Source organism: Phyllobates terribilis, unplaced genomic scaffold (genome assembly GCF_046119375.1).
Source record: "Phyllobates terribilis strain yellow unplaced genomic scaffold, ASM4611937v1 Scaffold_3__8_contigs__length_932513732, whole genome shotgun sequence".
NCBI lineage: Eukaryota > Metazoa > Chordata > Amphibia > Anura > Dendrobatidae > Phyllobates > Phyllobates terribilis.
The window spans coordinates 871,109,681-871,135,202 of NW_027362763.1; positions in this window are offsets into that span (position 1 = coordinate 871,109,681).

Sequence of the window (25,522 nt, forward strand, 5' to 3'; positions counted from 1 at the left end):
AGCATCTCTGACACCCAGGTCACTGCCTAAAAGTGTGCCCATCAGAAGTGATTCTTTCTGCATCAGAAGATGCAGACTTGCCACTATCCCCGTGCAAGTCCTTGTCCCAGGGCAGTGTTCAATTGTACCTCCCCCATTCCTTGCAATGCAAGTGCAAATATGCAGCCAACCACCCACACACCCACAGGCTGCAATACTATACTGCTAGCTTGCACTTGAAATGGGGCCTTTTAGTTTGGAGGAGGCCGAAGCTGGCTACGACCTCATGGCTGCGTCGGTGGCGAGTTCTCCATACTCAGTCCTCAGCCTCCACTATTTGTCCCGGAAACCTTCCCCACACTTTTCTTAGCCTGGCATGCTTTAGGGCAGCATTGGACGAGCCCACCAGACAAACAGAAACTCCTCCGGAGGGCCCTGGCTTCTCCATCAGGGGAGTTGAGAGTGCCAAGGTGAGGAGCATGATGATGATGATAGAAGTTAGCATCTGCTTTGTTTTCTTGGAATGCAAGCATAAGTGTGCAGCCTGCCACCCACCCCCCAGGCTGCAATACTGTAACATACCTGGCGGCGTTCTTGCATAGGGCACCATCTCCCACTATACAAACTTGATCATCAGTCCAGTCTGCTAGCCTGGCTTCTTTTCATGCTGTCTGCTTGCCTCTGTTCTGGCTGCTTAGGGCGGCAGCCCGGTCACTTCCTGTTTCTTGTAGCTGCTGTTGGCACACCTCTAATGCGTCCTCAGCCTATTGCTGTCAGTTACTGGATATTTAAACCAGCTTCACCTGGAAGCTGATGCCTGAGCAACTTTAACATTCAGTGTGCTCCTTGACTCTGAATGTGCCAGGTTCTATTTTTCCCTGCCTGTCCGCCTTCCTGGAGGCTGTATTCCCAGGCCTGTCTGAACACGCTCCTAGCCTGTTCGTTTCTGCCTCTGGGGGCCGTATACCCAGGCTCGTTCCTGTATTTTGCTGCAGTAACAGTTCCTGTCAGAACTGTCTTCTAACCTGTTACTTGTTTTGTTTCTATGTCCGTTTCCTCCCTTTTGCTGCAGTGTCTGAAGTAGCTTTTGGCTTTACCTAGGCTCATTCCTGTATTTCGTTGCAGTACAGTTCCTGTCTGAACTTTCTCCTAACCTGCTACCTGTTTTGTCTCTATGTCCGTTTCCTCCCTTTTTTGCTGCAGTGTCTGAACCAGCTCTTGGCTATACCTAGGCTCGTTCCTGTATTTCGTTGCAGTACAGTTCCTGTCTGAACTGTCTCCTAACCTGTTACCTGTTTGGTCCCTATGTCCGTTTCCTCCCTTTTGCTGCAGTGTCTGAACCAGCACTTGGCTATACCTAGGCTCGTTCCTGTATTTCGTTGCAGTACAGTTCCTGTCTGAACTGTCTCCTAACTTGTTACCTGTTTTGTCTCTTTGTCCGTTTCCTCTCTTTTTCTCCAGAGTCTGAACCTGCACCTAACTCCAACTCGTCGTCGCTGTACTTCTGTTTGTGAGTTTGGAGCCCACTCGCTACTTCTTTGCTAGTACCTTGTGTGTATCTGGTTCTGCCTTTCCCTTCCAGTCTGTTCCGTGTGAACAGAGCTCTGTCCCCTCTGCTCTGTCTTTGCTCACCGCTTGGGCGGTTTGTCTCTGCTCTGCCTTACTTACCGCTCTGGCGGTTTCTGCCCGCTCTGCTCTGCTTTGTCTACCGCACTTGCGGTTTCGCTCTGCTCAGCCTTGTCCACCGCGCCTGCGGTTTCGCTCTGCTCAGCCTTGTCCACCGCACCTGCGGTTTCGCTCTGCTCAGCCTTGTCCACCGCATCTGCGGTTTCTCTCTGCTCAGCCTTGTCCACCGCATCTGTGGTTTCGCTCTGCTCTGCCTTGTCCACCGCATCTGCGGTTTCGCTCTGCTCTGCCTTGTCCACCGCATCTGCGGTTTTGCTCTGCTCAGCCTTGTCCACTGCACCTGTGGTTTCGCTCTTCTCAGCCCTGTCCACCGCACTTGCGGTTTCGATCTGCTCAGCCTTGTCCACCGCACCTGCGGTTTCGCTTTACTCTGCTTGATTGCCGCATCTGCGGCTCTGAACCCGTCTCCTAGTCTGTACTGGACCCTATCCAGCCTGTTCTCTAACCTGCCTGTTCCTGTATTCCCCATTTTGGGTCAACAGCCGTGTCCAGTGTCTGACCTGGTGTCGCACCTGGACCCTCTGCTCGGTTCCTCCCTGGTACACAGGCGTCGTTAGCCGTCGTGTGACCTTGGTCGGATCGGGTAGATACTTAGTTACGCCCCTCCAGGCACTCTCCGGTTCATGGTCCAGTGGGATCACTAAACACGCACACGCCAGTCAGTCCGGACGTGTGCATAACAAATAACATACTGCTAGCTTGCACTTGAAATGGGGCCTTTTAGTTTGGAGGAGGCCGAAGCTGGCCACTACCTCATGGCTGCTTCGGCAGCGAGGTATCCATACTCAGTCCCCAGCCGCCTCTATTTGTCCCAGTAACCTTCCCAACACTTTTCTTAGCCTGGCCTGCTTTAGGGCAGCATTGGACGAGCCCACCAGACAACCAGACTCTTCCGGTGGGCCCTGGCTTCTCCATAAGGGGAGTTGAGAGTGCCAAGGTGAGGAGTATGATGATGATGATAGAAGTTAGCATCTGCTTTGTTTTCTTGGAATGCAAGCGTAAGTGTGCAGCCTGCCACCCACCCACCCCCAGGCTGCAATACCATACTGCTAGCTTGCTTGCACTTGAAATGAGGCCTTTTAGGCTTGTGGAGGCAACTACCGGCCACCATATCATGGCGGCCTGGTATCCATACTCAGTCCCCAGCCGCCCGGCGGCCGGGTGTCCGCACTCGGTCCCTAGCCGCCCCTATTTGTCCCGGTGCGCCTTATACACGAGCGCGCATACCAAAACATTACCTATGCCCTCCCCAGTGCATTTAGTGGGAAGGACAGCCTAACCACAAACACGTGGACAAGTGAATGTGGCCAGGGATGGTCCATCTCACTAATGCCTTCACACTGGGTTAATATTGTGGAAGCTGGGACACAGTTGTACACTGGGATGCAACACGTCCTCCAGACATAGAGGATTGCGGGTCCTGGGTCAATCAGGCTTCAACATAAAGTTCAGAAGGTAGACAGCAACAGTGGTCGGCCTCCTACACAACGAGGAAATTATTCATGATCATGAGGCCATCCATCTTCTTAGCTTTCTGTTCCTTGGAATGCAAGCTTATGTATGTAGTATCGGCTAGGCCTGAGGTGGTCAGCATTTTGGCGCATATCCTACCTCCTCCGAGGATTGCTGGATGTGTTCTTGCTACTATCAAAGTTCTATGACTCCCGTTAAAACAAAGCTTCAGGTGATGAATAATGGATGAGGTGGTGGCAAAGGAGAAAGAGCAGGTGGAACAGGGACCATTCACATCAATATCAGGCCACTCAACCACACATGTCTTGTAGGATATGTTTCTGTACCAAAAGGAGCGGTTCGGCTACACAGTTATAGGGCATAAAGTGAGTGCAATGCCTACCAAAAATTTCGAGGCACTCCAATGCCCCTTGGAAGTGACATGGAGGTCAGAGGGCCTTAACTAAACCGTTTTTTCCATTTATAGCAACTGGGTCTCCTGTACATTGCTGGCCTAAGCAGTGAATGGAAGGCTTTCCAAGAATTATGAGGAACTGCAATGCCCCTTGAAACAGACGTGGATTACAGCGTACTAAAAACCTTCTACCCATTATTGGGGAGTGGGTCTCCCTTAGTGTTCGCCTATGCATTGAAAAGCAAAAGCTGACTAAAATTAGGAGGAAATGCAATGCCCATTGGAAGAGTCGTGGAGGTTAGAGGTAATTAAAAACAACATTTCAATGCCCCTTGGAAGAGCTGAGGAGTTCAGAGTGGTTTAACAAGACGGTTTTAATGCCCCTTAAGAGATGTGGAGGTCACAGTAGCTTAACAAGACGGTTTTAATTCCCCTTGGAAGAGATGTGGAGTTCAGAGTGGTTTAACAAGATGGTTTTAATGCCCCTTGGAAGAGACGTGGAGGTCCCAGTGGAATAAAAATACAAAACCAATGCCCCTAGGAAGAGTGGTGGAGGTCCCAGTGGAAAAAAAGACAATATCAATACCCTTTGGAAGAGTGGTGGAGGTTACAATGGAATAAAAAGACAATATCAATGCCCCTTGGAAGAGTGGTGGAGGTCGCAGTGGAAAAGAAAGTCAATATCAATGCCCATTGGAAGAGTGGTGGAGGTTCCAGTGGAATAAATAGACAATATCAATAACCCTTGGAAGAGAAGTGGAGGTCACAGTTGCTTAACAAGACGATTTTAATGCCCCTTGGAAGAGACGTGGAGGTCACAGTAGCTTAACAAGACGGTTTTAATGCCTTTTGGAAGAGACTTGGAATTCAGAGTGGTTCAACAAGACGGTTTTAATGCCCCCTGGAAGAGAAGTGGAGATCCCAGTGGAATAAAAAGACAATATCAATGCCCCTTGGAAGAGTGATGGAGGTCCCAGTGGAATAAAAAGACAATATCAATGCCCCTTGAAAGAGTGGTGGAGGTTCCAGTGGAATAAAAAGACAATATCAATGACCCTTGGAAGAGAAGTGGAGGTCACAGTTGCTTAACAAGACGATTTTAATGCCTTTTGGAAGAGACTTGGAATTCAGAGTGGTTTAACAAGACGGTTTTAATGCCCCCTGGAAGAGAAGTGGAGATCCCAGTGGAATAAAAAGACAATATCAATGCCCCTTGGAAGAGTGATGGAGGTCCCAGTGGAATAAAAAGACAATATCAATGCCCCTTGAAAGAGTGGTGGAGGTTACAGTGGAATAAAAAGACAATATCAATGCTCCTTGGAAGAGTGGGGGAGGTCGCAGTGGAAAAAAAAGGCAATATCAATGCCCCTTGGAAGAGTGGTGGAGGTCCCAGTGGAATAAAAAGACAATGTCAATGACTCTTGGTAGAGACGTGGAGGTCACAGTAGCTTAACAAGACGATTTTAATTCTCCTTGGAAGCGACATGGAGATCAGAATGGTTTAACAAGACGGTTTTAATGCCCCTTGGAGGAGTCGTGGAGGTCACAGTAGCTTAAAAAGACGGTTTTAATGCCCCTTGGAATAGACGTGGAGTTCAGAGTGGTTTAACAAGATGGTTTTAATGCCCCTTGGAAGAGTCGTGGAGGTCACAGTAGTTTAACAAGACGGTTTTAATGACCCTTGGAAGAGACGTGGAGTTCAGAGTGGTTTAACAAGACGGTTTTAATGCCCCTTGGAAGAGACGTGGAGGTCCCAGTGAAATAAAAATACAATATCAATGCCCCTTGGAAGAGTGGTGGAGGTCCCAGTGGAATCAAAAGACAATATCAATGCCCCTTGGAAGAGTGGTGGAGGTCTCAGTGGAATAAAAAGACAATATCAATACCCCTTGGAAGAGACGTGGAGGTCCCAGTGGAGTAAAAAGACAATATCAATGACCCTTTGAAGAGACGTGGAGGTCACAGTAGCTTAACAAGACGATTTTAAGGACCCTTACAAGAGCCATGCAGTACAGCATATTAAAAACATTATTCCCATTATTGGGGAGTGGGTCTCCCATAGTCTTTGCCTATGCCTTCCAAGCAAAAGCTGCCAAAAATTAGGACGCAGGAACTTGCAATGCTGGTAACACTGACCACAGTCACCCTGGTGGTAAAGTGGTGGTGGAGGCTGAGGAAAAGGAGAAGAGTAAAAAACAGCCGAAATGAGGAAGCGTATACCCATGTGTGGGTGTGAAGCGGTGCATGGGAATACACCTCCCGAAATAACAATGTGGATTTGAATTTATGTTACTCTGCTGTCATTTGGTGGTGATGAGAAATCTGGCCCAATCCGGCCTTGTTCATTTTGATAAGGGTCAGCTTGTCAGCATTGTCAGTTGACAGGTGAGTGCGCTTATCAGTTATAATTCCCCCAGTGGCACTAAAAACACACTCCGATAACACGCTAGCGACAGGGCAGACCAGGACCTCCAAGGCGTACAGAGCGAGTTCATTCCAAGTGTCCACCTTGGATACCCAATAAATAAAAGGCACAGAGGAATCACGGAGGATGCTGGTATCGTCGGCAAGGAACTCCCTCACCATCTTTTGAAACTTTACACTCCTTGTGAGAGTACCCCGCGCCTCAGGGCCTGTAAGTGGGGCGGGTCTCAGAAAACTGTCACAGAACGTTGACAGTGTTCCCCTGCCTCCGCTGGATTGGAGTTGCGTCTCTCTCGCCTGTACTCCTTGGTTGGGCAACAAACTGTGACCTCTGCCGCTAGCGTGTTCAAATGGGAATTTTTTTAACAGTTCTGCAGCAAGGGCCTTCTGGTACTGCCCCATTTTTGTAGACCTCTCCACCTCAGGAATAAGAGAGTAAAAGTTCTCCTTGTAGCGGGGGTCTAAAAGTGTCACCAACCAATAATGATTGTCACCCAACATTTTGACAACGCGAGTGTCACGGTTAAGGCAGCGTAACATAAAGACAGTCAAGTGTGCCAGACTGGTAACGGGCAAGACTTCTGTGTCCTCACCAAGATGACAACTAACCATGCTCTCCTCCTCCCCCCTGTCCTCAGGCCACCCAAGCTGAACCGACGGTATTACAGTTGTACAGGCACTACCGTCTACAGCGCATGATACAAGCTCCTGTTCTTCCTCCTCCTCCTCCTCTCCCTCATTGTCCCCCAATGCACGTTGGGATGAGATGAGGCTGGGCTGTGTGTAATCGCCCGCTATGGCTTCTTGATCCAGCTCATCATACTCTGGCTGCAATGCCTCCTCTTTAATTCTCTGCAGAGAGCGTTGCAAAAGACAGACAAGTGGGATGCTGATGCTAATGATGGCATCATCTCCACTCACCATCTTGGTGGACTCGTCAAAGTTTGTCAGGATGGTAAATACAATACAGACCAAAAGTTTGGACACACCTTCTCATTTAAAGATTTTTCTGTATTTTCATGACTTTGAAAATTGTTCATTCACACTGAAGGCATCAAAACTATGAATTAACACATGTGGAATTATATACTTAACAAAAAAGTGTGAAACAACTGAAAGTATGTCTTATATTCTAGGTTCTTCAAAGTAGCCACCTTTTGCTTTGATGATTGCTTTGCACACTCTTGGCATTCTCTTGATGAGCTTCAAGAGGTAGTCACCGGAAATGGTTTTCACTTCACATGTGTGCCCTGTCAGGTTTAATAAGTGGGATTTGTTGCCTTATAAATGGGGTTGGGACCATCAGTTGTGGTGTGCAGATGTCAGGTGGATACACAGCTGATAGTCCTACTAAATAGACTGTTAGAATTTGTATTATGGCAAGAAAAAAGCAGCTAAGTAAAGAAAAACGAGTGGCTATCATTACTTTAAGAAATGAAGGTCAGTCAGTCCGAAAAATTGGGCAAATTTTGAATGTGTCCCCAAGTGCAGTTGCAAAAACCATCAAGCGCTACAAAGTAACTGGCTCACATGAGGACCACCCCAGGAAAGGAAGACCAAGAGTCACCTCTGCTTTTGAGGATAAGTTTATCCGAGTCACCAGCCTCAGAAATCTCAGATTAACAGCAGCTCAGATTAGAGATCAGGTCAATGCCACACAGAGTTCTAGCAGCAGACACATCTCTACAACTACTGTTAAGAGGAGACTTTGTGCAGCAGGCCTTCATGGTAAAATAGCTGCTAGGAAACCACTGTTAAGGACAGGCAACAAGCAGAAGAGACTTTTTTGGGCTAACGAACACAAGGAATGGACATTAGACCAGTGGAAATCTGTGCTTTGGTCTGATGAGTCCAAATTTGAGATCTTTGGATCCAACCACCGTGTCTTTGTGCGACGCAGAAAAGGTGAACGGATGGACTCTACATGCCTGGTTCCCACCGTGAAGCATGGAGGAGGAGGTGTGATGGTGTGGGGGTGCTTTGCTGCTGACACTGTTGGGGATTTATTCAAAATTGAAGGCATACTGAACCAGCATGTCCACCACAGCATCTTGCAGAGGCATGCTATTCCATCCGGTTTGCGTTTAGTTGGACCATCTTTTAAATTTCAACAGGACAATGACCCCAAACACACCTCCAGGCTGTGTAAGGGCTATTTGACTAAGAAGGAGAGTGATGGGGTGCTACTCCAGATGACCTGGCCTCCTGAGTCACCAGACCTGAACCCAATCGAGATGGTTTGGGGTGAGCTGGACCGCAGAGTGAAGGCAAAAGGGCCAACAAGTGCTAAGTATCTCTGGGAACTCCTTCAAGATTGTTGGAAGACCATTTCCGGTGACTACCTCTTGAAGCTCATCAAGAGAATGCCAAGAGTGTGCAAAGCAGTCATCAAAGCAAAAGGTGGCTACTTTGAAGAAACTAGAATATAATACATATTTTCAGTTGTTTCACACTTTTTGGTTAAGTATATAATTCCACATGTGCTAATTCATAGTTTTGATGCCTTCAGTGTGAATGTACAATTTTCAAAGTCATGAAAATACAGAAAAAACTTTAAATGAGAAGGTGTGTCCAAACTTTTGGTCTGTACTATATGTCAGACATCCAGGACCACTACTGAGGTCGTATGTGTGGAGTCTGACCTGAATATCGACGGCCTTGTTGCAGCTGGTACTCCACAACTGCTCTCTTATGCTCACAAATCCTTTGCAACATGTGGAGGATAGAGTTCTAACGTGTGGGGACATCACACACCAGTCGGTGTGCCGGAAGCTGCAAACGCTGCTGCAACACAGCAAGGGCGGCGGAAGCGGTAGTCGACTTCCGAAAATGAGCTGACAGGCGGCGTACTTTGACAAGCACATCTGGCAACTCGGGGTACAATTTAAGAAACCGCTGAACCACGAGGTTAAGCGCATGAGCCAGACATGGTACGTGTGTGATCTCGCCTCACCTCAGAGCCGCCACCAGGTTACCGCCATTGTCACACACGACCATGCCTGGATGTAGGTTCAGCGGTCTCAGCCACAGATCTGCCTGCTCTTTCACAGCTGTCCACAACTCACAAGCAGTGTGAGGTTTATCACCTAAGCTTATGAGTTTCAGCAGAGCCTGTTGCCGCTTGGCTGAGGCAGTACTGTAGTGCTTCCAGCTTGTAACTGATGTGGTGATATCTGAGATGGAGGCTGAACATGAGGAGGAGGAGGAGGATGATGCGCAGGAGCTGTACACTGTGGGGGCAACTCTGACTGACATAGGGCCCGCAATCCTCGGTGTGGGGAGGATGTGTTCCATTCCAAGGTCTGACTGGGTCCTGGCTTCCACTATGTTTACCCAGTGTGCCGTCAGGGAGATGTACCATCCCTGGCCACAAGCACTTGTCCACGTGTCCGTTGTCAAGTGGACTCTCCCAGTAACTGCGTTGTTGAGGGCACGGCAGATGTTTTGGGACGCAAGCTTGTGTAGTACGGGGATTGCACACAGGGAAAATAGTGTCGGCTGGGGACCGAGTACCGAGGGACGGCCACCGCCATAAGGTTGCGGAAGGATTCCGTCTCCACCAGTCTAAAAGGCAGCATTTCCAATGCAAGCAGTTGTGAAATGTGCGAATTTAGGACTGTGGCCAGTGGGGCATTGGCTGCAAATTTGCGCTTTCGTTCAAAGGTCTAGGATATGGACAATTGAACGCTGCAGTGGGACGTGGACGTTGATGCTGTTTCTTGAGAAACTGTCATAACAAGTGAAGACTGAGAGGAGGGGGCATGCAGTATGGACAGGGGATTGCCTTGCACGCACAACAGGGGGTTCTCTTACACACACAACAGCGGAAGAAGCAATGGTGACACCCGCTGACACTGGTCGTGGACCCTGGGGTTCGCACCACAAAGACGGGTGCTTTGCTGACATGTGCTTGATGATGTCGGTGGTGGGCAGGCTGGTAGTTTTGTCACCCCTGCTGATGCTGGCCTGGCAGGTGGTACAAATGGCCTTTTTGCGGTTATCAGTAGAGTCTTTAAAAAAAATTCCAGACTCTGGAAGACCTACCGGTTGTACTGGCAACGTCCCTCGTGTTGGTATTACTGGGAACGGTTGCCCGCCTTCTGGGTGCGGCCACCACACTGCTTCTTCCTGCCTGTTGGGGTACTCTGCCTCCCTCCCCCTGTGTGCTGCTGTCCTTGCTCTGCATGTCCTCCTGCCACGTTGGGTCAGTTACTAGATCATCCACCACCTCCTCCTCTCCTACTTCCGCACCACGGTCCTCCTCCTTACTTTGTGGCAATTGTGTCTCGTCATCGTCCACCTCTTGTGACAAATTGCCAGCGTCGCCTTCCTGTGGCCGTGGCTGTTCAAATATTTGCCCATCGCTACATGGGATCTGCTCTTCCACCACTTCAAGCGGAGCAGGCGAGGGGCTCAAATATGGAAATGGACCAGTGAATAGCTCTTCAGTATGTCCAACTGTGGGATCAGTTGCTGTCTGACGACACTCGGCATGGTGGGAGGAAGGAGCAGCAGGGTGAGGAGGAGTATGCGGTCGAGACTCACGGCTACTAAGACTTGACCGTGTAGAAGACAGACCGGAGGTGGTGGTGCCCAGGTGACTGGAAGTATTATCTGCTATCCAATTAATAACCTGTTCACACTGATCAGTTCGCAATAGTGGTGTTGTTGTGTGCTTCCCTAGTAATTCGGTCAAGAATTGGAAGCGAGAAGATATGGCTGTTGGTTGTGGCACATTTTCACCTTGGCCACGGCCCTGTCCTCTGCACGCACCATCACCAGAACGTCCAGTTCCACGTCCCTTGCCACGCGTCTTGCCCATTGTAAATGAAGTAAAATAGCTTACACTTGCACCATCAATGGCAAAAGGGTAATAGAAAGGAGATTAGAACCGTGGAAGAGGAAAACCACAGTTCAATTTCTGTGGCCTACACCAGAATCTATTAAACAGATATATTTGTGTCTGAACAGTCAGCTAGACACTCAAACTGTTTTTTTTTTATGGAAAAAAGGCAAAAAGGTGGATAACACCCAGATTTGAACCGTGGAAGAGGAAAACCACAGTTCTATTTCTCTGGCCTACATCAGAATCTTTTAAACAGATATATTTGTGTCTGAACAGTCAGCGAGACACTCAAACTGTTTTTTTATGTAAAAAAGGCAAAAAGGTGGATTACACCCAGATTTGAACCGTGGAAGAGGAAAACCACAGTTCTAGTTCTCTGGCCTACACCAGAATCTTTTAAACAGATATATTTGTGTCTGAACAGTCAGCAAGACACTCAAAATGATTTTTTTTATGAAAAAAGGTGGATTACACCCAGATTTGAACCGTGGAAGAGGAAAACCACAGTTCTAATTTCCTGGCGTATACCAGACTTTTTTAAATAGATATATTTTTGTCTGAACAGTCTGCGAGACACTCAAACTGTTTGTTTTTTATGGAAAAAAGGCAAAATTCGATAATACGGAGATTTGAACCCTGGAACTGCAAAACCACAGTTCTAGTTATCTGGCTGAAACCAGAATATTTTAAACAGATATATTTGTGTCTGAACACTCACAGACACACTCAATTTTTTTTTTGGGGGGGGGGAATACCAAAAGGTTAATAAGACGGGTTTTTGTACAGTCTGACTGAGGGAAAAAAAAAGAAAAAGGATTTAGATGGAAAAAAAAAGGATTTTTCCTCGCCCCGAGACCTGGGGCTAAGTCTAGCAATTTGAGCAGCAGCACACAGGACTGTAATGCAGTGTTTGCTGGTATAACCACTGCGTCTCCTATACAGCCTGCCTGCCTGCCTGATATCTGGGATGGATATTAGTCCTCAGAAGGACTGTTTGTTTGATTTTGCAGGCTTTAGAGACCCTACACTACCTCTTTCGCAGTATAAATCTCTCCCTATCTCAGCAGCACTCTCCCTGCACTGTCTGATCCGGATCGACTGTGTCCAAGATGGCGGCGCCCGATTTTAAACACTCGAGGTGACGCTGTGAGGCCATCCAATCACTGTAATGCTCACAACCCACAAGGCTGCGGCATTATAGTGACTGGCTGGCAATCCCTGCATGTTCATTGGCTCTGTAAAGAACACCAAACATGCAGGGCGGAGACCCGAGCTCCCGCCTGAATAACCCGAAAATCCCGAGTAGTGAGATGCTCGGGCGAGTACCGAGCAGTGTCGAGCATGCTCGCTCAACACTAGACACCACACATTTCTTGATACCACATCTGTGTAGCTGATAATGCTGTAGGACGATCCATATGCACTGTAAATATGAATACATGCTGACATGGATGTTAGACTAGGTTCATACTTGCTTTAGTAGCTCTGGGCTAAACAGCAAGGTCCTTTCAATACCTAACTTAACGAACTCTTCACAATTGCTGTCAATACTTTCATGGATCTTTTTCACACATGAATATGTAATGAACTTCTGTCGTAGTAATAAATCTTATGGTTATAATCCAATGAAAAATATATGATAAAGTATTAATAATTAAAGAGGTTTTCCGAGCTGAGGATACACTTTTTGTAGCCATACCTTAAGGACTCAGGTTTTTTTTTAGTTTCTGAGGTTTTGTTTTTCTCACCCTTTGTTCCAAGATTCATAACTCTTTTATTTTTTTATTAACATAGCCATGTGAGGGCTTGTTTTTTTGTGGTGCAAGCTTTAGTTTTGAATGACACCATTAATTTTACCATACTATATGCTGGAAAATGGAGAAAAAAGTCCAACAGTGGAGAAATTGTGAAAAAAACACAATTATCACCATTGATTTTTGTTTGTTATTATTATTTTTTTTTTTACGTCATTTACTATGTAGTAAAAATGACCTGACAGCATGATTCTTCAGTTCGGTACCATTACAGCAATACCAAACTTGTTGAGTTTATTTTAATTACATTAATGGTGAAAAAAATTGCCAGACTGAGTGGTGATTATTACGTGATAAGTATGCGTTTTTCATAGTTTCATAGTTTTGGACAACTGTAGACTAGTTTTTCATCCACTTCTCTTAATATAACATTGAAAAGCAGGAAAAAATTCTAGTGAGTCTATATCTGCCTGTATGCAAATCACATACTTGCGGTCACATGATGGCTGCTCAAGCATATTGCACACAGTTAAGATTTGGCAAACTGAAGTCACATAAAGTGACTGCAGAAATGTATCTTCAGCCTTGAAAACTTTTTAAAAGATTCTCATAGTAAAAAAAAAAATCTGAGATTATGAATACATCAACACTGATGATACAGAAATATCACCATCTATCTTGACAGTCCTTTAAGAAAAATATCATGTAATTGAGCCCAGGGCATGGTTCATCATAATAAAGTAATCTTAAATGCCCCATATATTTATTCATAAGAGTAATTATCGTGAATTTACAGCTTTTATTCTACATTATAATAGGTTCTAACACAATATAGAGCAATTATTCTTTTTATGTTTGTTATGAATTGTTAATTGGACAATTTTCTATTCATAAATGTAAAATAATTGCCATTAAAGGGGATACAAACATTTATATGTCTTAGGATCAAAATAGCCTCTGAAAATATAATTAAATTGTCTACATCAATGTATTAGTCATTAAAACTTAAAGTGAATTTCCACCTTTGAACACATTTTTTTTCTAGATTTGTACAAAATATTGTGTTCATTATTTTTATGCCGCTCTTGACATTTTTTAGAACAATGGGCATAGCTTTGTAAAAGGAGATGTGTCCTATCTCTGCCCAACAAATTTACAACATTATAGCACAATTCTAACTCTGTAAAGTCTGCCAGAGGCCTGTAGCTCCAAAATGCCACATTGGACATACTTGGCACTAGCCACTCTGTTTGGCAGGTCCCAGAGGAAGCCCAGGCCTTTCCTTGTAAACCATTATATAGAGATCCATAGTTACAATAGGGTCCCTTGGGTTGATCCATGCAGTGGCTTCTGGCTGGAGGAGTGTGCCTGAGGCAAGGATGGTCAAACATGCAGGTTCAGTATCAGAAGGCACAGATAGTTTTAGAGTTTTCTGTCTGACAAACAGTTAACAAACCTAGCTCTGAATCATCCTTGTCCTGGGCTCACAAAAGAGAGAAATTCTAAGTAGCCAGGAAGCAACCCCCAAGCTTCCAGGACGGGAGGTAGCACAAGTTCTAGGAGTTAAAAAGGGGTACCATGGTGGAATGGCACAATATTCTTACAAAATGTACTCTGGAATTAATTAACCTATTATGGCTCACCTGGTGAAGTGGACTCGTTAAGCCCTAGGTCCGGGTGGGTACATGTGCATCTTTGAAGCTGGCAGGATGACAAAAGAGGAGCGAAGACAAGATACTCTCAGGAATCTTTGGAACAGCAGGATGGATGCTGCAAAGTCAACAGGAACAGAAACAGGTAACATGGTGTGCACAGGAGGAGAGTATCAACTAAAGTCTAGAATAACAATCCAAAGACACAGGTATGTGTCCTAATAGGACTTTTGGCCTAGGGAGATGATGTCATAAGCCGGGCAACCTGCTATTCTTGATGTTAACTGACTTTCCCATTTACTCACAGTAAAAAGGCATTTTTTTGTAGCGAATACTGACAGTAATGTTTGTACTGATTTTTGTGTTTTTGATCTGCATGGTAATGAGTTTTCTAGCATGCTTTGTCCAAACAGAATATAGTAATTATGCTGAGAAGAGCTGTGTCCGGAAAATGAGAATTGCCATTTTGTTTCAGACCGTGATGACCATTTTAAAACTACTAACCCTCATTATTATCCTGTAAATTCCAGGTTCATGGCATGAGCTATGTTTTAGTCATTGGTTGAGTAGAAGCTCAAAGCACTAAATAAACAGGTGTCTCAGAGCCATAATATACATAAAACCTAAATTTTAAAAGTCATAATAATGCTAATAATTTACAATTTGTTATTTATTTTCAAAAACCTCTGTGGTCATTTGAACTGGTGGTTACGTTGTACTGGCAATATATCGTTATCTAGTCTTTTTTCTTTGGAATATTTATCATGTATTTTTATTTATGGTTATTAGACATTGACATTGTCATATTCATGTCAGGTTAACCATCATTTAACGATGTTATAACATTTCTATTGACATTAATGTGTTAATGTAGTATTCCAAATATACTGTTTGTTGCTGTTACTTTGGTAGATGAGGATAGGTGTTTGCTTTATTGTGGGCACACCTAGTTTTTATATATATAGCCTATTGGCATTTTAAATTATTTTTATGCTTGTAGTCTGTTGACTTTTCATACCAATAAAAATAAATTAACTTTTGGTGATCCTTTTTATTTCTTATATACTTCTTTTCTCTTCTATGTTTTGAATGGTAGAAATGCTAGTCTAGTTCCTGACTGCAGTAGCATTTCGGGTGCAGCTCGCGGAAACACACACAACTCAGAAGATGCATCGAATTCATTAAGTAGTATGCTCCTCTTAAAGGCGTTGTCCACTACTAGGGCAACCCCTTCTCATTCTGAATGTTTGCTCCATTAAAATAAAAACACTTATACTCACCTCCCTAGCTGGTGCCGTTCCAGTGGTGAGAAGAGGTTCTCCTAGTAGTGGATAACCCCTTTTATGAACTCAGTACCTTGAACTCCATCAAGACTTGCGTAGTGTGAACGAGTGCTATAACAGTCACGATGAATCAGCGACTATAGACATTTACCAACAGATCCTACTTTATCATGTAAGTACGCACATATAGCTCACTCCAATAATTAGCTATCTTTGGGGAAACTGGGTGAGAGGGTTAAGGAATATTTATTGAAAAAAACACTTTGTGGTTCTTATTTTCCATGCCCACCCCACAAAGAATTTTTTTTATATAGATGAAAATCTTCAAGTATTACTGTCCAGAGTTCCTGATTTTTTAAAGAAATCTTGTATTTCCTTAGAGTATTTCATGATTTTCCCTAGACTACACAAAATAACTTTTTGACATATGGTATTGTTAATCTTTATCAATGTATACTGAACGATATGACCATTACAACTATTGCGCACCATCTACACTGTGTTCCAAATTATTATGCAAATAATATTTTCTCAGATTTTCCCAAATTACCTATATGAATTGCAGTCATTGTAATTTTCCAGTCAAATAACTATTAGAGTACAATTGAAAGGTTTTTGTACAAACTGCCTATGATAACAGAATATTTAAAAAAAAATAAAAAACTCAAACTGCACTCAAAATGCATGTTCCAAATTATTATGCACAGCAGAGTTTTCAACCTCTTCATTTTAATAAAGAACAAAAAAATGGTCATTTTTGAATTTATAAGCATTAGCACGTTATTACAAACTGAAATCAAACAGTTTTCAATTCAAAACTTTATTCTAGGTGATGTTACATTTGCACATAGGACCCCTTGTTCATTGAATTTGTCAGGTTTTGGATGGTTTCTGTTTTAATTGTTTTGCATGAGGACAGAATACTCTCCAAGAGCTGTTGCTTAGATGTGAACTGCCTCCCGCCATCATAGAAACTCCTTTTGATGATGCTCCAGAGGTTCTCAATGGGGTTGAGGTCAGGGGAGCATGGGTGCCACACCATAAGTTTGTCCCCCTTTTATGCCCATAGCAGCCAGAGATGCAGATTTGTTATGTGCAGCATGAGATGGGGCATTATCATGCATGAAATGATCTCGATGGTCCAGATGGATGGAGTGGAGGATGGCTGGTTGATGGACACCCCATGCAAACACGGCTACGGCGCTAACAAGGAGGAGGTGGAGTAATGTTTTGGGCTGGAATCATGGGGAGAGAGATTGTCGGCCCTTTTAGGATCCCTGAAGGGGTAAAGATGAACTCCATAATGTATGTTGAGTTTCTCAAACAGCACTTCCTTCCATGGTTCAAGAAGAAGAACCGTTCCGCAGCAAGATCATTTTCATGCATGATAATGCACCGTCTCATGCTGTACATAACACATCTGCATCTCTGGCTGCTGTGGGCATAAAAGGGGACAAACTTATGGTGTGGCACCCATGCTCCCCTGACCTCAACCCCATTGAGAACCTCTGGAACATCGTCAAAAGGAGTGTCTATGATGACGGGAGGCAGTTCACATCTAAGCAACAGCTCTGGGAGGGTATTCTGTCCTCATGCAAAAGAATTAAAGCAGAAACCATCCAAAACCTGACAAATTCAATGGACGAGAGAGTTCAGAAGCTCCTTTCGAACAAGGGTTCCTATGTGCAAATGTAACATCACCTAGAATAAAGTTTTGAGTTGAAAACTATTTGATTTCAGTTTGTAATAACCTGCTAATGCTTATCATTTCAAAAATGACCATTTTTTTGTTCTTTATTAAAATGAAAAGGTTAAAAACTCTGCTGTGCATAATAATTTGGAACATGCATTTTGAGTGCAGTTTGAGTTTTTTATTTTTTTTTAAATATTCTGTTATCATAGGCAGTTTGTACAAAAACCTTTCAATTGTACTCTAATAGTTATTTGACTGGAAAATTACAATGACTGCAATTCATATAGGTAATTTGGGAAAATCTGAGAAAATATTATTTGCATAATAATTTGGAACACAGTGTATATAGATACAGTTCTCGAACAATGAACTTAAACAGTTTATTACACTGTGTGCACAATTATTAGTCAATTTGTATTTTCGATAATTCATTTTTTATTGAATAACTACAATGCTGTCAGACGATCCAAAAGGTTAATAAACCTGAAGTTTGAATATTTAAGAAAGTAAAAGTGGATAAAAGAGGTTTTGCATGTCTTAGGAGAATATCTATGTGTGTATAATTATTGGGCGACTATTAGTGTGCAGAATTATTATGCAACTAAATTAAAAATGTAAATTTTCTCATCAATTGTTTATTTTCCTCTGTGAAATTGAGAATAATAACCAAACAACTCAAAATGTACAAAAACACATTTTCAGACATTTCAGAAAACATATCAGTGACCAATGTAGCCACCCTTCATTTTAATAACAGTCATAAGTTTTCTATCCATAGAGTCTTTCAGTTTCTTAATCTGTTGATGATCAACATGTTCAGAGAAGTGTACTGTTTTCCTTCATCATAAACCTGTTACATTTGTCAGAGGCCACAAGCTCAAAAAGGCTATCTCGGACAGACATGAAACAAGACACTCCATCTGGCAGATTCCAGAGAAATCCCGACCACCCTTTAACCCCTGTACAGGGATCTGGTCTCACAAAGAGGTCCAGTGAATTGTTTCATCGGAAGTGCTGCAAACCAGAGGCAGGAAGAGTTGCCAAGCAGTGTCAAAACCAAAATGTCTTGTCAAGGACAATATTAGGAAGAAAACAAGCGAGTAGTCAAAATCCAAGCCGGAGTCAGAAAATGGGAAATACAAAACAAACCATATGGAGCCAAGCCACAGCCAAGCCAGAGAGCCTAGTAATAGCTAAACACACTAATAACTGACAGCTAGAGACTGTCTGCTGGGGTTTATATAGAAGCGAGCCCTATCCATGGCTCCCAGCAGGGAGCTAATTACCTACCAGCTCACTGCCACAAAACACAAGTGAAAGCAAAGGGGAATCTAGCCTCAGCAAACTGAAAATTAAACACCCACACACTGTTGGTGTCCAGCAGTAAACCATAGTGTTAGTAGTGACCAGGGCAGGAGTTACAGCAAGAGGTTCAGACATGGATGTAAAATCTCCTGTTTATCAAGGGCCCACAATTTCTCAATAGGGTTTAGGTGAGGTGACAAAGGTGCCAAGGTCATTATTAATTTATCTTTAAGGTCTTTCCTAGCTAGCCAAGCAGTGGAGTACTTTGACGCATGCTATGAAGCATTGTCCTGCATAAAAATCATGGTTTTCTTGAAAGATGCAGACTTTTTTCTATACCACTGCTTGAAGAAAGTATCTTCTATATACTGGCAGTAAATTGAACTGTTGATTTTGAGTCCATCTTCAACCCAGAAAGGTCTAAGTCTACTAAAAGCTCATCTTTAATAATACCAGTCCGCAATAGTATCTCACTTCAACCTTGCTGGTGTCTGAGTCGAAATGGAGGTCTCTACCCATTATTGATCCCTCCATAGGCCCATTCATCTTGTCCATCAATATTCACTCTCATTGTGTCAGTTTATAAAACCTTTGAAGGTCTGCCTTCAGATATTTCTTAACATTACAAATAGTGATGAGTGAGCATACTCGCAAGTACTCGATACTCGCCCGAGCATCTTAGTACTCGAGATGCTCGGTGCTCACCGAGTACTTGCGAGATGCTCGGGCGGATGCTTGGGTCCCCTCCCTGCATGTTTGGTGCTCTTTAGAGCGCCAATCAACATGCAGGGATTGCCTGCCACTCATTGTAATGCCGCAGCCATGGTGGTTGGGGCATTACAGTGATTGGATGGCCGTACAGCGTCATCAGGTCTATATCAGACCTGGCGCCGCTGTACTCGTCACAGTCACTCTGGAATCAGGTAGAGTAGGGAGAGGTGCTACTGCGTCAGGGAGAGATTTGCTTGTGTATTAGGTAGTGTAGGGAGAAAAACTGTACATTACACATATCCATCTTAACAAACAGTCTTTTTGAGGACTAACTAAACCATCTGCAGAGATATCAGGCAGGCAGGGTATATAGGCAGGCAGCGTATAAAGCAGATATGGCGCCCAGCTGCGCTTGGTACCACAGATCCTAGAAGGGTGTATTAATGGAATCCTCCACAAGAGACCCCCATAAACATTCACACATCTCCACCTTCCACCTCAGACCAGCAGAGGGAGCCCATTAGGGATATAAATAGGGAAGGTGGAGCAAGGCAGTTAGTTAGTCTGGAGTGCACAGAGAATGAAAAGCTGTGTGTGCGGACAAGCACAAGGGTTGCTGTGTAGGCAAGCTAGGCCTCCAGCGGTCCTGAAGCCCAGTCTAGACTCTGGAGCTCAAGTAAGTGAGCCCAAGGTGTGCCGATGCCTGTAAGAGCAGTGAAGAGCGGCAAGCTGCCGTTAGTGTGAGTAGCCTAGTGAGGGCCCGAGCGTGGCCGAAGGCGAGTAGAAAGTGAGTAGCAGTGGGGGCAGAGGAGCTTACCCAGCTAACCCCGAAAGATATACCGGACACCGGGTCTGAGCTTACCGGGATCTCTACGACCCAGTAAGGCATAACCAGAATCCCTGGAGAACTACAGGTCCCAGGTTCACCAGAGAGCTGATACGTAACAGAGCCAGGAGACACATAGGCCCCGTAAGCTGGGAGCTTGCACTCCAAGAGAAGGCCCTACCACAACGTCAGCCGGTGCAGGACAGAGATAAAGTTAGGCCTAGTTTCAGGCAGGTCAGAAACTTACTACACAGAGGCAAGAAGCAGGAGGCCCTACACTCGCTCATTGGGGAGGATCCTGATATGCACCCTTCACCCTACAGTTCTTCGGGATGTGCCTGAACTACCACCAGTAAAAGGTACTGAAGTGAATACCGTGTCTGTCCCCGTTCTTGCTCTGACCCGGCTGGGTCTCGCCTGTCCTGCATCCCCCTCTCCATATGCTGCCCTGAGGCCTAGCTCCACCTGTGGGGAGCTATACCATCGAGCTGCCTTATCACCGGCCTCAGTGGACTGCCGCAGCACTGGTGATTCTCACCAGAAACCATAGGTGGCATCACGAACTTCCATAAAATTAACAAACAATCCCCTTTTTAAAGCTGACCCCAGGGTATGGGCCCGGGAGCCGACCATCGCGACATCCCCAAGGCCAGGCATAGGCCGGGTACCGAGTCGTCCCCATCCTCCTGGGCGTGTCATCTTACCTGGCGTCACGAACAGGATTGCGTGCCCGCTGCAACAACGGAGTGTTATGCCCGTTGCCACCGGGTACTGTGCACCTTTAATTAAAAACTGTGTACGTTAAACAGTGGTGAAGACTGCCGCCATTGTTGGGCCATCGAGCGAGAAGTAGGGCGTAACCGCGAGAAACTGAGGGGTGTACCTGCAAAAGCGCGCGAAGCCCCAGACACGCCCCTCGACGTTAAACCAGGAATCGCCAGGTCCTGGAAGGAGCATCGCTGAATGCTCTGACGTAGGACGCAAGCGACGCAAGGTCCTGAAGACGACCGTCACCTGCGGAGCTGCGGCCTACCGGAAGAATAGAAAAAGAAGGTAGGCCACAGTTCGCTAGGGGGGTGTCAGAATGTCCGAGGATCAGCACGACGCTGGAATACCGGTTAATGGCCCTGATGTTCAACCTGTGCCCGATGCGGCCGCTCCACCAGCAGTGCCTGTAACTCCTGTCATCCCCATAACTCTACCGTACATTCCTGGAGCCAAGTGGCTCCCCCAATACAACGGCAAACCACCAGATACCATGTCTGGATTCAAATGGAGGATATGCGGTATCTTGGACATGTACTCTATGACAGGCAAGCAGAGGGCCGCTGTTGTATAAGGACAACTGACTGGTGCTGCGGAACGGGAAGTGGAAACATGGTCAGCCGCAGACCAGGAGTCAGTGTCCACAATCTTTAAAAAGCTACAGACTGTTTTTGAGGATCATACTGAGGCGGACCTCCAGATGAGGTTCTACAACTGTTCCCAACAGCCGGAGGACAATGTTTGGGACTATGCCTGGCGTCTACAAGGGGCCCTGCGGGCTCTGAGACAGGTTAGTCCGACCAGCATCGAAAATGAAAACAAAATGCTGAAGGAACAGTTTGTCCGGGGACTGAGGTCTCCAGAGGAGAGCAGGACTGTGTGTTGGTGGTCCTTAGATCATCCAGATGCCACCTATGACAATCTTAAGGACATGGCTATAAAAGGACTGCAGCCCCTGGAAACAAATGCCATCCAATGTTACCAGGGTGGGGCTATCCCAGTGCCTGCTACACCCACGTTTTCCCCAGTGGCTGCTGAAGCCAAGGTTCCAGCAACGTCCCATAGGGAGCTGGACAGTCTGCACTCTGAAGTGCGCCAGTTGAGTAAAACCCTGACCACTGTGCTGAGTGCCCTGCAGCTGCGGACGGAGCCCGAGGAAGGAGGGAAAATCTTGTTAGCCGATAGCCCAGTGTTGTCCCCTGGATGCGAAGGAGGATCAGTGACCAGCGCTGTCCACAGAAGGACCCTACCTGCTACCGCTGCTGCAAGACCGTGCACACCGCCCAGAATTGTCCTTTAAACGAGAAAACCCTGGGGCCGAGGGCCGACACCCAGGAGTAAACTCCCCAGGCCCCTCAGACTGGTACAACAGGTTCGTCGGAGGAAAACCTTTCCTGTCCATTGTGCTGGACGGCATCCCGACGCACGCTTTGCTGGACACAGGATCTCAGGTAACCATAATGCCTGACGTCCTCTATAAGAGGTTCTGGTCCATGGACGACCTAAGCCCGCCAGCTCCAAATCTTTCTGTTTATGCCTCAAATGGACTCCCCCTTAACCTAATCGGGGTTAAGAATGTGACAGTAAAGGTGGGGAGAGTGGAGCTGAAGGACCAGGGACTAATTGTAGTAGAGACTAATCCTGATGATACCAATCCGTATATGGTACTCGGCACTAACATTGTTGGTAACTGTTTGGGAGAAGTTGTGTTCTTGCTCCAACAGATAGCTGACACTGCCAGACCAGGACAGAGGAGGGCACTGCAGAAGGAGATCCGAGTCCTGATGTACCAACAGCAAGTAAGGTTAACAGATGGTGAAATCGGTAATGTGCGGGTGACGGACCCCATACCCATTGTGATCCCCCCAATGAGTGAAATGCTTATCTGGTGTAGAGCCGCCATAGGTCTTAGAGGACAGAGCTACCAGGCGGTAGTAGAACCCCTTTGCTCCGAGCACAGACCCATGCTCTTAACCGCCAGAGGAGTGGTAGATGTACGCAATGGGAGGGTGCCCGTCCTTCTTCTCAACTGTGGGGAAGATGAGGTCAGATTGCCACGTTATGCCACTGTTGCCAAATTACATGCTGTAAATAACAACTGCATTCACAAGGCGGAGTCATTAACCTCACCAGACGAAGTGGAGGATGATGACCCTGCAACCCAGGTGGAGGATTGGTGTCAACAGCTCCATGTTGGGACAGACACCACTCCTGCCCATCAGAAACAGGGTGTACACCGGGTGATTCAAGAATACGCGCAGGTGTTCAGTAAACATCCACTTGACTTCGGGGGGATTAAGGGGGTTCAACACCATATCCCCACAGGTGACCATACACCCATCAAGCAACGTTACAGGCCTATACCACCAGCACACTACCAGAAGGTTAAGGAAATGTTGCACGACATGAGAAAGGCGGGGGTAGTAAGGGATAGTTGTAGTCCCTGGGCAGCTCCCCTAGTGCTAGTTAGGAAAAAGGATGGGAGCATGAGAATGTGTGTAGATTACCGACAAGTAAATCGCATTACACATAAAGATGCATACCCTTTACCACGCATAGAGGAGTCCCTAGCTGCCTTAAAGTCTGCAAATTACTTTTCCACCCTTGACCTCACTAGTAGGTACTGGCAAGTAGCTGTGGCTGAGGAGGATCGGGAGAAGACGGCATTCACTACCCCGATGGGACTCTGCGAGTTCAACAGTATGCCGTTTGGACTCTGCAATGCCCCTGGAACGTTCCAGAGATTGATGGAATGCTGCCTGGGACACCGCAACTTTGAGACTGTGCTACTATACCTGGATGATGTGATAGTGTACTCCAAAACGTATGAGGACCACTTGAAGCATCTGGCAGAGGTATTTGAGTCACTGTCCCGGTACGGGATGAAGTTGAAGCCCTCAAAGTGCCACCTGCTCAAGAGAAAGGTACAGTACCTGGGGCACATTATCAGTCCAGAAGGGGTAGCACCAGACCTGGAGAAAGTCACTGCCATCCAGAAGTGGCCGGAGCCGAAGAACCTCAAAGAGGTTTGTAAAAGACTACACCAAGAAAGCAGCTCCTCTGCAAGAACTCCTGGTAGGGCAGTCCCCCAAAGGCAGAAATCCCGCATTCCACTGGGGTAAGGAGCAAGCTGAGTCGTTTCAGGAGATGAAGGAGATCCTGACAGGCGATGAGATCCTAGCCTACCCCGACTACAGCCAACCGTTCCTGCTGTATACTGATGCCAGCAATGAAGGACTGGGAGCTGTCTTAAGTCAGAAGCAGAATGGCCAAGAGAAAGTGATTGCATACGCAAGCAGGAAGCTCCGCCCGACTGAGAGGAAACCCAGAGAACTATAGCAGCTTTAAGTTGGAGTTCCTGGCCTTGGTCTGGGCCATCACTGAAAGGTTCAAGCACTATCTAGCCTCCAGTAAGTTCACTGCCTTCACTGATAACAACCCCTTGATCCATCTTGAAACAGCTAAGCTAGGAGCACTGTAACAACGATGGATGGCTCGGCTGTCAAATTATGAATTCACAATTAAATACTGGGCGGGCCGCAAGAACGCCAACGTCGATGCCCTGTCCAGGATGCCTCACCAGTCAGACACAGAGGAAGAAGTGGATGACCTGAAAGAGAATGAGCTACCTGCCTTTCACCGGAATAGGATGATCCACGAGCAACGAGCCTCCAGGAGGCAGCGTGGAAAGACGTTAAACCCCCTGCCTCACCACAGCAGAAAGAGACCCCGGACAGTGACCCGGTTGTCAGCCGCATCAAGGAGCTTATAACCCAAGAAGGTTCCTCCCTGGAAAAAGAAGCGTCTCTGCAAGCAAAGCAGCTGTGGAACGAGTGAAGCCGGCTGTTTATCTACCGTGAGAAGCTGTGCCGGAGGTACGTCAATCCAAAAACCCATGAGATAGTATGGCAGATAGTGGTCCCCAAGACAGACATCCAAATGGTGTTGGAGGCATACCATGATCAGGCGGGGCACTTTGGCTGGAAAAAGCTAGAGACCCTGCTGAAGTGTCGATTCTACTGGGTAGGAATGCGCAGCTCCATTGAGCGGTGGTGCCGGGACTGTGGACCGTGTGGCCTCAGAAGAAAAGACTACAGCAGTCAGAAGGCACCCCTGCAACCCATAAAGACGACCCGACCCCTGGAGATCGTGGCCCTGGACCATGTCAAGCTGTCCCCCAGCAGGTCAGGGTACTCTTATGCTCTGACCATGGTGGATCACTACTCACGTTTCCTGGTGGTCGCCCCCGTCAAAGACCTGACAGCAGAGACAGCAGCAAAGACGTTCCAAGCGTATTTCTGTAGACCCCATGGTTATCCTGAGCAGGTGCTGATGGACCAAGGCCCGGCCTTTGAGGCTGAGTTGTTCAAGGAGTTCTGCCATCTATACGGGTGTAAGAAGATAAGAACTACACCGTACCACCCACAAACCAATGGTCTCTGTGAGAAGATGAATAACATCATCATCGACCTTCTAAAGACCATACCACTTGAGGAGAGAAATCAATGGCCAGACCTACTACCTGACCTAGTAGATCTGTACAATCACATACCAGTAAGTTCCACCAACTGTACTCCGGCATATCTCATGCGAGCAAGGCCAGGAAAGCTGCCTATGGACCCGGAGCTTGGTGTTATAGAACCAGAAGTGGATGTGACCACTGAGGACTGGGACACAGCCAGACAGGAGCAGTACAGAAGAGTACAAGCCTGTGTTGAAGACAGTCTCACT